At 37.4% G+C, this 14,070-nt stretch overlaps 2 pseudogenes; one reads left to right on the top strand and one right to left on the bottom strand.

The window, feature by feature from the left end:
- The first annotated feature begins 2,878 nt into the window (after positions 1–2,878).
- On the top strand, positions 2,879–4,229 carry LOC101517077 (COP9 signalosome complex subunit 7b-like; annotated as a pseudogene).
- A 7,995-nt stretch (positions 4,230–12,224) lies between these two features.
- Positions 12,225–12,356, bottom strand: LOC131478675 (U6 spliceosomal RNA; annotated as a pseudogene).
- Between the last annotated feature and the right edge of the window lie 1,714 nt (positions 12,357–14,070).

Here is a 14,070-nt window from a genome sequence, read left to right as displayed (position 1 = left end):
ATAGGTTGCTTTTATTTAGATTTTAAATAAAGAGTTTTACTTATAATAAAACCTCTCATGAATGACAACTATGTGACAATAGGGGAAAGAAATAAAAGAAATGTTGGTTTTTCATTTTATGAAGTTCCTCATAATAATACTCCTTTAAATAACCTGCTTTCAGAACATTTAAAAATAATTCATTTCGGAAAATGGACATTATTTAAAGTGTATCAATTTTTAAAAATGAAATCCAACAGTCTACAGGAAGTGCAGTATCAGCATTTCAGTGATAGCATCCTGTAAGTCAGAAGTTACAATGGTCCTAGAATACCATTAGTCACATCTCATTTAAGAAAACAAAGGATTATAAAGAAGGATATTGGAAATGTTCAGCACCAAACTATTAACAACTTGTTTAATTCTCAAAAGAGTTCTATTTGTACATTCTATTGTGCTGATTTTACAGTGAAAAGTCAGAAATGTTAATTTACCCAAGCCCCAAAATCCCAGGAAACAGAATTTATGAAATTCACATTTTGAAGGTGCAAATGTAGTTCCCACAAGAGTTCCAGATGTTCACATGCAGCAACCAAATACAGCTAACATGTGAGCAATGATAGAAAAAAAACCTAACACAACAACGGTAACATGATTTTGTATTTATAGCCTTGCAGTTTCCAAAGGTTTTCTGCGTCTGCAGTGTCACTTATCTTCCCCCTGGCCTAGGTATGAGAAAACAGAGTGCTAATTCTAGTGAAAAATGAACGAAAACCAGTTCAAATGATACTTACGGTTTTTCTCCCACAAACCCTGGGCCCTGAAAAACTGACCTTCTTCAATAGCTGCCCTAGTGTGAAATCCTTGATTATCTCAATTCAGTCATCCTTCTTAATTTCTGCAAAGTTATGCTGCTTCAGCTACCAAAATGTGTCTTGAATCTGTCTTTTTTATACAATTTCTACAGCCAGGATTAGTCCAAAGAATTACTTATCATCCATCTGTAACACTATCATGATAGTGCTATAAGTTTACCAAGTTCCATTCTTACCTCTGTCACAAGATCAGAGTAATTTTCTTCTGAATTTTTTTGAGGAAAGTGCTGGGTCAAATAAAGCAAAGGCTTTACCATGACTGTGGTTGTAATAACACAGCATCAAAAAAGTGATGATTCTCACCATATTAATAAGTAAATATCCAATCCCAGCAATATTTTATCATAAAGCTGAACATCTGACATTTACATGAGTACAAGTAGAACAACTGTAACATTTATATTTCTACTAGTAAGACAACTTGCAAAAATAAAAGCTGCACGTCAGGTGAGAAAGTCACTCTAAGGACATTAGGAATCTACAATAAACCCAATGTAAAAAACAACAACAACAACAAAAAGCCAATGATTTGAGACCTGGTAAAGCTAATACTATGAAGAAATGGAGAGCAGATGTTGTTCTGTACTTTATAAGCTACAAAACACTCTAGATGAAAGAGTTAACACAAACAATAAAACTATAAAGCTAACAAAGAAATGATTGGAGAGTATCTCTGGGATCTTCATGCAATAAAATGGCTTTCTATAATTAATAAAGCAGAGTGATGGAAAAATGAGGTATGCGGCTACTCAATCTCAAAATGAGGGCTTCAGCTCAAATGAGGGAAGGTTAGTATGATGCAAAACTAGCAGGTAGGAGTGCCAGTGTCATAGTTCAGTGGGTTAGGCCTATATTGCAACACTGGCATCCCATATCGGAGAGCAGATTTGTGTCTCGACTGTTATACTTTTGATCTCACCTCCTCTGAAAGCAGATGGGAAAGCAGTAGAAGATAGCCCGAGTGTTTGGGCCCCTAACAAGTGGGAGGCCTCCATGCAGTTTCCAGATTGTGGCCCAGCTCAGCACTAGGTGTTGCAGTAACTTGGAGAACGTGAAAGCTCTGCCTTTCTCTCTCTCCACCACTATCTGTCACACTGCCTTTCAAATGAAGAACTGTGGGTTTTTTTAAATTATTTTCATTCCATAGGCAGATATACAGAAAGAACGAAAGATTAAAAAAAAAAAAAAAGGTCTTCTATCCACTGGTTACCAAATATACAACACAGCCAAAGCTGAGTTCATCCAAAGCCAGGATTAAGGAGCTTCTTCCAGGTCTCCCAACATCGTAGCATCCCAAGGCTTTGGACCATCCTCCTCTGCTTCCCCAGACGATAAGCAGAAAGATGGATTAGAAGTGGAACAGCTACCACTTCTTGGCCTTTTGGCTAAGATCAAACGTGCCACTGAGTCATCCTCTGGAACTTTCCTACATTGTGCTCAACTATGCAAAGAAAATGATTTGGGAAAGCATTCTGGAATTATTTAGTGATACCAACTATATATGTATGACTAATAAACTAGGAATTAAAATGATACTCTAAAACAGGCTCATGGGAAAACAAAAAGAATGGTTTATCAGTGTTCTTTGGAAGTAAAAATCTTGGAGATTATAGTTTCCATCACTAGGGAAATGGCTATGCAAAATGTAGCACAATTATAATAAAATGTTATTCAGTAGTTAAAACTGGAAAAGATTTATACAGGACAGATTTTATAAATTAAAACACACAAAACAGCACTATTTAAGCATATATGCAAATAATTATAAGGAAGCTTGACTGCAAGCACTTAATTTATATATACTAAAGCAGATGTTAATTAATGGAAGAGATATACCTTTGGGAAATAAACAGGAAAATGAAACTTTACCGTTTTTTTCTCATGCTAATGATGTGACTCATGCGAATAATGTGGCAGAAACTGACAAGTATGTTTAACTAAATTCTGTGTACTTAAGCTCAACAATGAAGCAAACCATGTTGTTATTCTGCACTATATTACATTATCAATGAGCATTCGCAAAAATGGCCAAAATGTAAAGTAAGATAACTGGGAAGGACACACATAGTGCATTACTGTTTAGATTTTAAAATGTAGGTGATTTTGCTAATTTATTCATCACACTTGTTGCTGTGGTTTTCCTTTTGAATTGAAAGAATACTACATTTGGGGGCCAGCCTGATGTCTTAACTGGCTAATCCTCCACCTATAATAACCAGCACCTCATATGGGCACTGGCCCATGTCCCTCCTGTCCTGGCTGCTCCACTTCCCATCCAGCTCCCTGCTTATGGCCTGGGAAAGTAGTGGATGATGGCCCAAAACCTTTTTTAAAAACTAGAAAAAGAGAAAAGTACCGGGTGCCAGGCTGAACATGGACGCTTGACAACCTGTGGGAAGTGCCGGAGGCCAAGCCAGGGGAGAAGGGGACTGAAAGGCGGTGTGGACAGACATCAACACCAGAGAATGGCAGGTGAACAACAACCTTCAGTTCATCTTGCTGGCCAAGGGGACCAGTGGTTCAGCCTTCACTGCACTCATAAGCCAGATGTTGGAGGCTCCTGGAGTGTATGTCTTTGGAGAATTGCTGGAGCTGGCGGAAGGAGCTAATGCTGCCCATTTGCAGTTGCTGAACCTGTTTACCTACAGAACTTACCCGGATTACATAGCCAACAAGGACAGCCTGCTAGAACTGAACACAGCTCAGCAGAACAAGCTGAAGCACCTGACCATCGTGAGCTTGACGTCGAGAATGAAGTGTATTCCCTACTCTGTGCTGCTGAAAGACCTGGAGATGCGGAATCTTCGGGAACTAGAAGACCTCATCATTGAGGCTGTCTACACTGACATCATCCAGGGCAAGCTGGACCAGTGAAACCAGCTGCTAGAAGTGGACTTCTGCATTGGCCGTGACATCCGAAAGAAGGATATCTATAATCTGTTAAGACCTTAAACGAATGGTGTGATGGCTATGAGGTGGTGTTGCTGGGCACTGAGCAGCAGGTCCTGAGAGCTAACCAGTACAAAGAGAGCCACATGCGGACTTAGCAGCAGGTGGAGGGAGAGGTCACCAACATCAAGAAGACTCTCAAAGCCACTGCACCCTCCTCGGCCCAGGAGATGCAGCAGCAGTTGCCTGAGCAGGAGGGTCCCCCTCATGCCGAGCAGAGGCAGCCCACCAAGATGATGTCCAAAGTAAAAGGCCTGGTCTCCAGCCACCACTAAGACTGGCTGGGGCAACTGGCACTCACCAGGCCTGGACAGGCAGGCTGGGGACACCGAGTGCCTGCTCCTCCCCTCCCTACCTGCAGTGAGTCCCAGACTTGCCAATGTCCTCACCAGCGCCTCCCCACACCGTTGGTACTGTTCCAGACAAAACGGGACTCCCTGCCCCCTCCCTCTGACTCAGGGGTTCCAGGATGCCATTCCTGTAAGCAGGGTGGAGGTTCTGGTGTCTGCAGAAGAGCTCGGCTCCCTTGCAGCTTTTCTTTTGCTTATGTTGTTTCGTCGGGCTGGCTATGGCCGAGTCAGCTTTAACCAGCCCACAAGACGGCTGCGGAGGAGGCCCCTCTGTGTGGGGAAGGCATTCCTCCTGCAGCCATAACCCCACGGCTCCCACTATGGTGCAGTCCATCCGGAGGCAGGCCCCATGCCTCTTTCCTCCCTGCCTTTCCCTGTTGGCAGCTCCCAGTTCGGGCCATGGAGGGATATGACACTGTGCTGTGTTTACTAAACCTGCAGGTTTTCAGGGCTCTAAACCTAGATCTGTTCTCCACTCACTGGGAGTGTGGGCGCTGAGGGCAGAAGGTTCCCCCAGCCTGGGGCCTGCACTGGACACTCCTGCTGGCCAGCTGCTCCTTGGGCCTTCCAGGCTCTGCTGCTGTCTCAGGGCTGGGCTGCACTGAGGTTGTGGCTGGGCCCTCTGGTGAAGGCCTGGGCTGCCTCTGTTTCTTCCTTTCCACTCATCCCTGGCTGGTGACCCTGAGGCCCTAATGGTGGCATTCTCTTGGCGAGAGAACAGGACTGGACTAGACCTGCTGAACTTGAACAGTTTCAGGTTATATATATATTTTTTGTACAGGTCCTGATTCTAATACATTTTGACATGCTTTTCCCCCTCGTGTCAATATTTGTTACAGACTGATCGACTGGGGGGGTCTCACGTGATTGGCGGGTGGCGTGTGTCTGTGTGTGCTTTGTTCTGTTTTGTTTAAGGGGAGGTGGAGGTCCTGAACGGACACTAAAGTCACTGAGGAAAACGCACATTTTAGAACAAAAAAGTGTAGATTTGCAGTAAAAAACAACAAAAAACTAGAAATAGAACTACTATGTTACTCAGCAATTCCACTACTGTGTGTGTAATTATTATATATGTATAATATTTAGATCGTATTCTAAATTATATATATTTAAGTATATGAATGCATACTTATATATTAAATCATATACATAAATTTATAATTTATTCATATAAATATATGCATACATTATAAAATAAACGTATGTGAATACATTATAATACATGTTTAGATGTTATATATTAAATATAATATTTATATATATAAATGAAGTGATTTTATCCAAGGTATACTTGCACCACATTTATAGCAGCCCTGTTCCTAAATAGTGAAGATAACAGATGAACCAAGGGGTTCATCATCAGAACTAGAGAATACCATATTGTCAAGAGAAATAAGCCAGATACAATACTCTCCCTCATTTGAGAAACCTGCAACAATAACTACCACAAAATAGAAATTTAAAAATATGAATATAACACAGAATGATTTTATTTGAGATTTCAAGTAGGAGGGAAAGAGTTTATGTTTTAAAAATGGAAAACTTGAGTGTAGTTCATGGACTGTAACAAATATTGATATAGGATGTCATGAGGTAAAGCTGGGTGTTAGAATCTGGGAATTTTTCACAGCTCTAAATTTCTGTTTCATGCATTTAATATTAGTATAAAATAAAAGTTTCAAAAAAACAAAAAGTACTCCAAGTGGTAGCTTAAGACACTTTAACACTATGTCCACCACATACATATATATATATATATATATATATATATGTATTTTTTTAATTATTGATTTTTGAAGGGAAAAAAAGAACGAAGCAAAGGGAAGACAGGGAAACATTAGAGATTGGTCTTCTATCTGCTGATTCACTGCACAAATGGATACAATGGCTGGGGCTGGGCCAAACCAAAAGCAGGCATGTCATGCAGGTCTCCAGCATGGGTGCAAGGTCCCAAGGATTTCAGCCATCTTCTGCTTTCCCAGAAATATTAACAGGGAGCTGAATTTGAGGTAGAACAGCTTCGACTCGAACTGGTACTCATGTATGTAACACTGGCCTTTCAGGTAACAGTTAATTAGTTATGCCACAACACCAGTCTCACTCATATAGAAATATTTGTGAAGACATATGTTGTCATTTCAGGGGTATAGGCATAGAAGTGGAATTTTGAGTTTATATGATAATACAGAGTTTAACATTTGAGAAACTGTTGAGCTGGATTCCAAAATTGAGGTTTCCAAGTTCTCCAAATTCTAACAATTGCTATTGTCAGCCTCGTGGATATTAAGCTGCAAATCATTATGTTTTATTTGCATTTTCCTGATCATTTTGTTCTGATATGTTTAAGATAAATGTTTCGTTAGACACAATGATTGGTCCCCCAAAATGTCCACCACCTAATTTCCAGAACCTATGAATGTGTTGCTGAAATAGATAGGGCTTTTTGAGATAAAGTACAGGAGGATCAGAGAAAAAATTATATACATGCTGGCCTAAATAGCAGGTGGAGGAAGAAATTTGAAGACATTGAAGTGTTGGTTTTAAGGATAGAATTAGAGGGAATTCATCAAGAAATGTGTGAAAGCTGGGAAAGGCAAGAAAAGGGCCTGCTCCCTAGGCCTCCAGAAGGAATGCAGTTTGATTTTAGCCTCAGGTGATTTCTGCCTATAGAATTTTAGATAATGAATGTATTTTAATAAAATAAAAATCTTTCAAAAATACCCAGGTTCTAGCTTCTTGTTCCATCTTTTACAGTATCAAAGGCATCATTGACTTTGAAACCAATATACTACATAAAGTACCTTCATTATTCTCTTAACATGATACTTCATTTGTACTTTAAATTACAAAATATTTAAAAATGAGTAAAATTTCATCAATTCAGAAGCACTATCAAGGAGTTTGCAGATTTTAGGATATGAGATATGGTGAAAATTACTTAACAAGCAAAGAATTTGCAGATAAGCAATATACTTAACATTCCTTGGAGAGGAGGAAAAGCTTTCTCTAAAAAAACACATTACCCTATCCTATTAGACCAAAATAATAACTTGGTGAAGTGATGGAAATGTTGATTAGTTGTATTGAATTTTCAACAAAGAATACATAAATCAAGTCAGCATACACACATGACTTGCCAATTAAAAATAAGACAAGGTAAGTTATTTCAAAGACACAAACACACCCTCCCGCTATTATTTTTTAAAAGTATTTTTCACATTTCTGCATGCTTGCTTCCTCAACTGAAGTATCTGCTTGGTCATGAGAAACCAGACTATATAAAGCTGTTCTACAAATGAAGAGAAACGACTCTTTCAAGTGGGTAGAATCTACTCATGTTCCGTTATAAGGATTTAATAAAAGGGTAAATCAAGGGATAATTTACTGAATAACCTAAATGCCGAATTTTGAAAACCATGTCGAAGTTCAAGTTGATGGCATTTTGTTGATTCCCAATAAGTAAAAACGTTCAGATAGCTACACAACCTGACTAGACTGCATTGCAGACTACAGAATGTATATTAAAAATGTAAGTAAATGCAAACATACAAGACACTGAGCATGCATAATTCAACACATTATTCTAGGTTTCCTTTTTTAAAATATAAAACCTAATTCTTTTGGCTCAGAATGTAAAAACTGAGGAAATTACTTAAACAACAAATGGCAAATATTTCACTTAAATGTTTTTTTCATGGGACCAAATACAAATTAAAGTGATTAATACACAGATTTGGGTTCGCTGGCCTAAAGTATTCACTCATATCCATTAAAAAGCAACAACGTGTTTAAACAGCTACATAAAATACCCCACAGCATCAAATATATTTATTAAAATCTTAACATTTGCTACTGATAAGTAACTAAAAATAGAAAACAAAAAGCATTGAACTATTAAGCCAATTTACTTACAAGTAGCAAGGTTCTACACTTTCTAGTTTAGCATGTGAAGAGCTTAGAAAGCCCAGTCTGTCCAGGAAACAAAAAAAAAGTTGAAAGTAGGGGAGAAAAAATTAACAATTTTAGAACCATAAGACAAATGAGATTTCAAAGGAAAGCAGCGCCCTGAAAATTGGAAAGGCAAGCAAACAGAGAACCACAACTTACTGAAACAGAAGAAACCCGGGAGCAAGTCTTCATGAGAAACGATGCTGGCAGAAGAAAATGTGAAAAGTAATGAAAGAATTGGAGGAGGTTCAGCGCGGGCAACTCTAGAGAGAGAAAACGCCAGAGGGATACGGCCATGTTGCCAGGAGTAGGACGTGCTTTTGTGAGGTTTTCTGCTAAGTGTTCTCCCAGGTTACCACAGTGAATTTCGAAGCAGGAAGGGAGGAAAAGGAGGTACTGAGATGCGCACAGGACATTCTGATCTTAAGCTTTGCCCTCAACAGAAACTATTTCACCTGAGCCTAATATTCCGCTCTTAACAAGGTCTGCCCACAGCAGAAACTGTTTAACATGGGTCAAACATGTGGGCAGTTCGTCAGAGACTAACTGGGGGAAGGGTAATACTCAAATCCACCTCACTCTAGCCATCATTTCTCAACGTGCGAGGAAAACACTAGAAGCACCTGGGGAGTTCACAGCGGACAGTTTCAAAGACTGAGATACAGTCATAGGATTAGAGACGTCTTGCCATCTCCACACACCTTACCAATACATTACTAACTTCTGTTTACAACAGATCCTTTATCCAGGGTAACCATAAAAAATGATAACACATATAAAAAGTTAAAAAAAATCACTGTTCAACGCAGTAATGAAAACATCAGAATCAAACTCACGTGGTAGAGATGCTGGAATGATCAGAATGGGAGTTTAAACAGCTGCTGTTAATAAGGGCATTAGCGAATAAAGCCGATCACAGTCAAGAACGGGTGGAAAACAACCAGAAGGAGGAAAGTTCTAAAGAAAACAGTAGAAAGAAATGCTAGAAATCAATAGCAACGTAATAGTAACAAGGAAGGCCTTTGATGGATTTCTTAGCATATTGGACATCTTTTTAGTGGGTGAAAGAAACTGAGTTCTGAGCGTATGTCAACAGAGAGCTCCAATACTGAAAATCAAACATTAGGAAGAATGAAAATCAGAATATACATGAACTGTGAGGCAAGTAACTATTACAGTGTGGTGTGACAGTATGACTACAAGAAAGCAACGAGAAAAGGAACAGAAGAATCATGTGAAACCATAATGGATCACACTTTCCCCAAATGCCTGACACTCAAACACAAATATGGGGAATACCAAGCTGATTACACACACACACACACACACACACACACACTACAGCTAGCTATTTAATTTTCAAATGACAGGAAATGAAAGATAAAGCTCTTAAAGAATCTGACAAGTAAGATAGCTCCATTTTAAAATGTTAACATTTCATTAAAAAATATATTTATTGGGCCCAGCGCAGTGGCTTAGCAGCTAAATCCGCGCCTTGAACGTGCCGGTATCCCATATGGGCGCTGGTTCTAATCGCGGCAGCCCCACTTCCCATCCAGCTCCCTACTTGTGGCCTGGGAAAGCAGCCGAGGATGGAACAAAGCCTTGGGACCCTGCACCCATGTGGGAGACCTGGAGGAAGTTCCTGGATCCTGGCTTCGGATCGGCGTAGCACCGGCTGTTGTAGCTCACTTGAGGAATGAATCATCTGACAGAAGATCTTCCTCTTGTCTCTCCTACTCTCTGGATATATGACTTTGCAATAAAAATCAATAATTCTTTAATATATATATATTTATTAAGGGTGGGGCAAGCTAGTTTATTGTTCTGCATGAGTGCTGACTTGCTAAATATTGTTTTTTAAACCTTGGAGAATACTATTCTCTATTTATTTATTCATATTATTTAAATAACAGATTTAAATAGAAGGGACTTATTACCTACTGACAAGTACAAATAAGAATTGACTCCCAACCTCTATTAATCAAAGATCTGTGTTCAGATCCAGATTTTGTCAGGTTCCAAGCATCCAGAGATGGGAATGCACTGCTTTTTTGTATCTGGCTTCTTTGATTCAACATGCTGTGCTCCATTTTAAGCCATTTTGCTGTAAATGATAGGATTTCATATTCTTGATGGTTCAATATTATTCCATTGTGCATATATAGAACTACACCTTCATGCATTCATGTAATATGAGATATTTATAATAGAGATTGATGGATGTGCTTTATTGATTCTTACAAATATGCCATATGAATATATGATGTTAAAAATAGAGAACTCAAAATGTGTGGGCTATGACAATTTTTTGTACTGCTTTATATTTTTTTTAAACTTAAGCCTATCATGAAATAAACTCTAGTTTAGGCTGATCAGTTATTTGACATAGATGGATAGATACATAGACAGATATTCATATGAAATGAAAGCAATTTGAATGGCCCTTTTTTCTTTGAACTGAATGACAATTGCATATTATATAATTATTTTCCTTTGTTTATAAAATAATGTTTTCATAAACATAAAATTTTACATGCTTATGGTTTATCATGTTGCTTTAGTATTTCATATATTATTTAAGGTTCAAATTTGGTTAAGCACATCTATCCCCTCAAACATTTATCACTCGTGGTGAAAACCTTCAAAATCCTTACAGTGTTTTAAACATACATAGTGAATTAATGTTATCTACAGTCATGCTAGCAGATAATTGAACAGCAGAATATTTTTTCTACTTAATAATTCTCCTTAAATCATTTTTTCTATTTGCTGACTCAAATGTTTGACTCCTTGATCATTATACAGATGAGACTTGCAGGCAAGTTACAGCATTAAATCTGTAGTGCTCAAACTGGAGTACACAAAGGTCTGGTATAGCTGCATATTTTTTTCCAAGCAAATACGGGCATGGATTGTTATATCAATGTTGTTTCTAGGTCCATCTTCCATGTCCGTCCACTCCAGAACTCAGCGATCTGAGAATGTGCAGTGATTAGTCTCCCCACGCTTCACAAAAAGCACCTTTCATATCCAGCCCCAACATTACTACACAGTGCTGAATAAAAAGAGCTCTAAGCTAAAAAAGAATTTTAAATGTTGCTTTTAAAGCCTCTCTTGATAAAGCTTTAAAACTTCAGAACAAGATTTGTACATATTTGCATTAGGAGTGAATCGTGGAACAGAAACAACATGGTTTACCTTGTGAGGATGAAAATCAGATATATTTGAGGAGGAAATGGTGAAAATGAATCTAATTGTTTGGCAATGACTCCCCATCTTCTACTCTCCAAGACATTTCATATAATGTACTGTTTCTAAGGGAGACTTTCAAAAAAGCTAAGCAAAAATGTACTTATTGAGCATTAAAGGTGACAGTGCCCTTTTATATCCAGGTAACTATTATTTGTAAATTTGTGAATTTCTGTAAGTTATCTGCTTGATATGTAAAATATTTAAGATTCATAAGGATCTCATAGGAAATGGCAATCTACTGTGAATTATGGCCTTCCATGTTGTGAAAATTCTTCAGTCCTAAGAGCCTGGAAATTACAACCATAACACCCTGTGTCTTGGATTGTGTCTCACAAAAAAATGTTGCATGATTTCAAGAAGGAAATTTTTTTCCAAATTTTCATTTGATGCATGAAAGAGCTACATTCTAAAATGCTAGCATTTCCTCATTATATATGTATATGTGTATGTGTGTGTGTGTGTATATATATATATATATATGCATTTTATATTTATTAAGACTCAGGACAAGGAATTTTATTTTTCTGCAGGACTATTCACTACCTCAATCTATATTCATTTTTTAAAACCTGGACACAATTCTGCTGTTTTTTTTTTTTTTTTTTATAATCTATTTTATTGTGTTGTTGTTGAGAATCTTTACATAGTTAATTACAGTTAAAGAAAGAAAAAGAAAGAAAAAAAAGGGTTCAGGGGGATAGGGAAGTGGGCAATACTATTATGTCCATATTGTTTCCATCTTGTATCTGAGGTAAAGGAGGATATTGAGGGAGAAGCCCCACCCGGTTTCCCGCCCACCCCGAGTCCCGGATGTGGGGCATGCTCTGAGATATGTGCTTGAGTGGTGTTAATAGTTCTCCAGTTATGAAAAAATATGGAACGCTTCACGAATTTGCGTGTCATCCTTGCGCAGGGGCCATGCTGTTTGCTTTTCCTCAATAACGTTTCCACTCACTTTGCCATCCCTATTATTTAAAAACTAGATATTACTTTATGAAGTTTTATTGTTAAATTTCTGTGACTTAAATATACTTTAAAATAATGTGTAATAAAACTTTTGAAAGCACCACACTTTCCTGTTTTCTAATATCCTCTCCATTTATCATTGTTAATTTTCATTACACCCTATTATTTCAGTGGCAAACATTGATTACACACAGTCACATGAAATCATTGAATAAAAATATGTGTCATCTCACTATTAGGCTAATTTTCATTAAAATTTATATGTGTGGTTTATTTGGTCCAAATATTCTGCCAGATACTTAAGGTTTTTCAGTGACTGTGTAATAGTTATAATTACAATGATAATCTAAAAAGTTAAAGAATTAGAATCATACAGTATGATGTGATGTTTTAAAGAATAGGATTATTCTAATTTTTAGCTATATACAGGGAGCACATTTTATGTATTTGATATATACAGTTTTAAGAATACAATGAAGCTTCCCACCCAGCTCTACCTATCTCCCTTTCTCCCACCCTTTCTTATTTTTTCATTGTTTTATAATAATATAATTCCAATTTAATTTACAATCACAAGCTTACTGTCTTTTACAATTGTTGACCTAGCTTACATTCTCACCACACTGTATTGCAGTACCTCTTTCACCACATCCTCTCCACTATTTGCTGTTTTTTAAAGTTTTTCTTTGATAGCCATTCAAATTAGGCAAGGTGAAAGCACATTGTGGTTTTAATTTGCAATTCTCTGCTGGCTAATGATCTTGAGCATTTTTTAATCTGTGAACACTGCATTTAATTCTTTGAATACAATCTGTTCATATCCTTGGCCTATTTCTTACTAACTGGATTGTTTGTTTTGCTGTTGTTGATTTTCTTGAAGTCTCTATAGATCCTGATTATTAATCATTTTTCAGATATATAGTTTGCAAATATTTCCTCCCATTCTGTAGGTTGCCTCTTCACTTTGCTCAGTGCTTTCTTTGTTGTGCAAGTTTCTTAGCTTCTGTCTAGTTTTGCCTTTGTTGTCTGTGCTTCTGCGGTCTTATCCAAGAAGTCTTTGCCTATGCCAATGTCTTGAAGTGCTTCCCTTATGTTTTCCTTCAATAATCAGTTTCAGGTCTTAGATTTTGATTACTCATCATCGTGAGTTGTTTTTTTGTATAGCATGTAAGGTAGGGATCTTGTTTCTTACTTCTGCATGCAGAGAGCCAGTTTTTCCTGAATCAGTTGCTGGAGAAACTATCCTTTATCCCAGGAATGATGTTAGCTTGTTTCTCAAAGGTCAGTTGGTTGTAAGCACAGGGTTTAATTTCTGAGGCCTCTAATCTGTTCCAAAGGTTTACATGTCTATGCCTGAGACAGTGTCAGACTATTTTGAATATAACTGCCCTGTTATATGTCTTGATAGCTGGTATTTTAATTTCTCAAGTTTTGTTTTTATTGGTTAATATTACTCTAGCTATTCTGGTTCTCTCATGCTTCCATATAAATCTTGTGGTCAATTTTTTCCAACTTGAGAAGAACGTCTTGGATGTTTTAATTTGGATCATTTTGAATATATAAGTTGCTTTGGATACTAGGGACATTTAATTATATTACCACTTCTAATCCTTGAACAGTAATGTTTTTCTCAATTTCTGTGTTATTTCTTTCTTTAATGTTTTTTCACTTTAATTATAGAGATCTTTCACATCCTTCATTAATTTTATTCCAAAGTTTTTAAATTTTTTGTACCTATTGTGAGACTG

This window comes from Ochotona princeps, chromosome X (genome assembly GCF_030435755.1).
Source record: "Ochotona princeps isolate mOchPri1 chromosome X, mOchPri1.hap1, whole genome shotgun sequence".
NCBI lineage: Eukaryota > Metazoa > Chordata > Mammalia > Lagomorpha > Ochotonidae > Ochotona > Ochotona princeps.
This window is presented reverse-complemented; position numbering and strand designations above follow the sequence as displayed.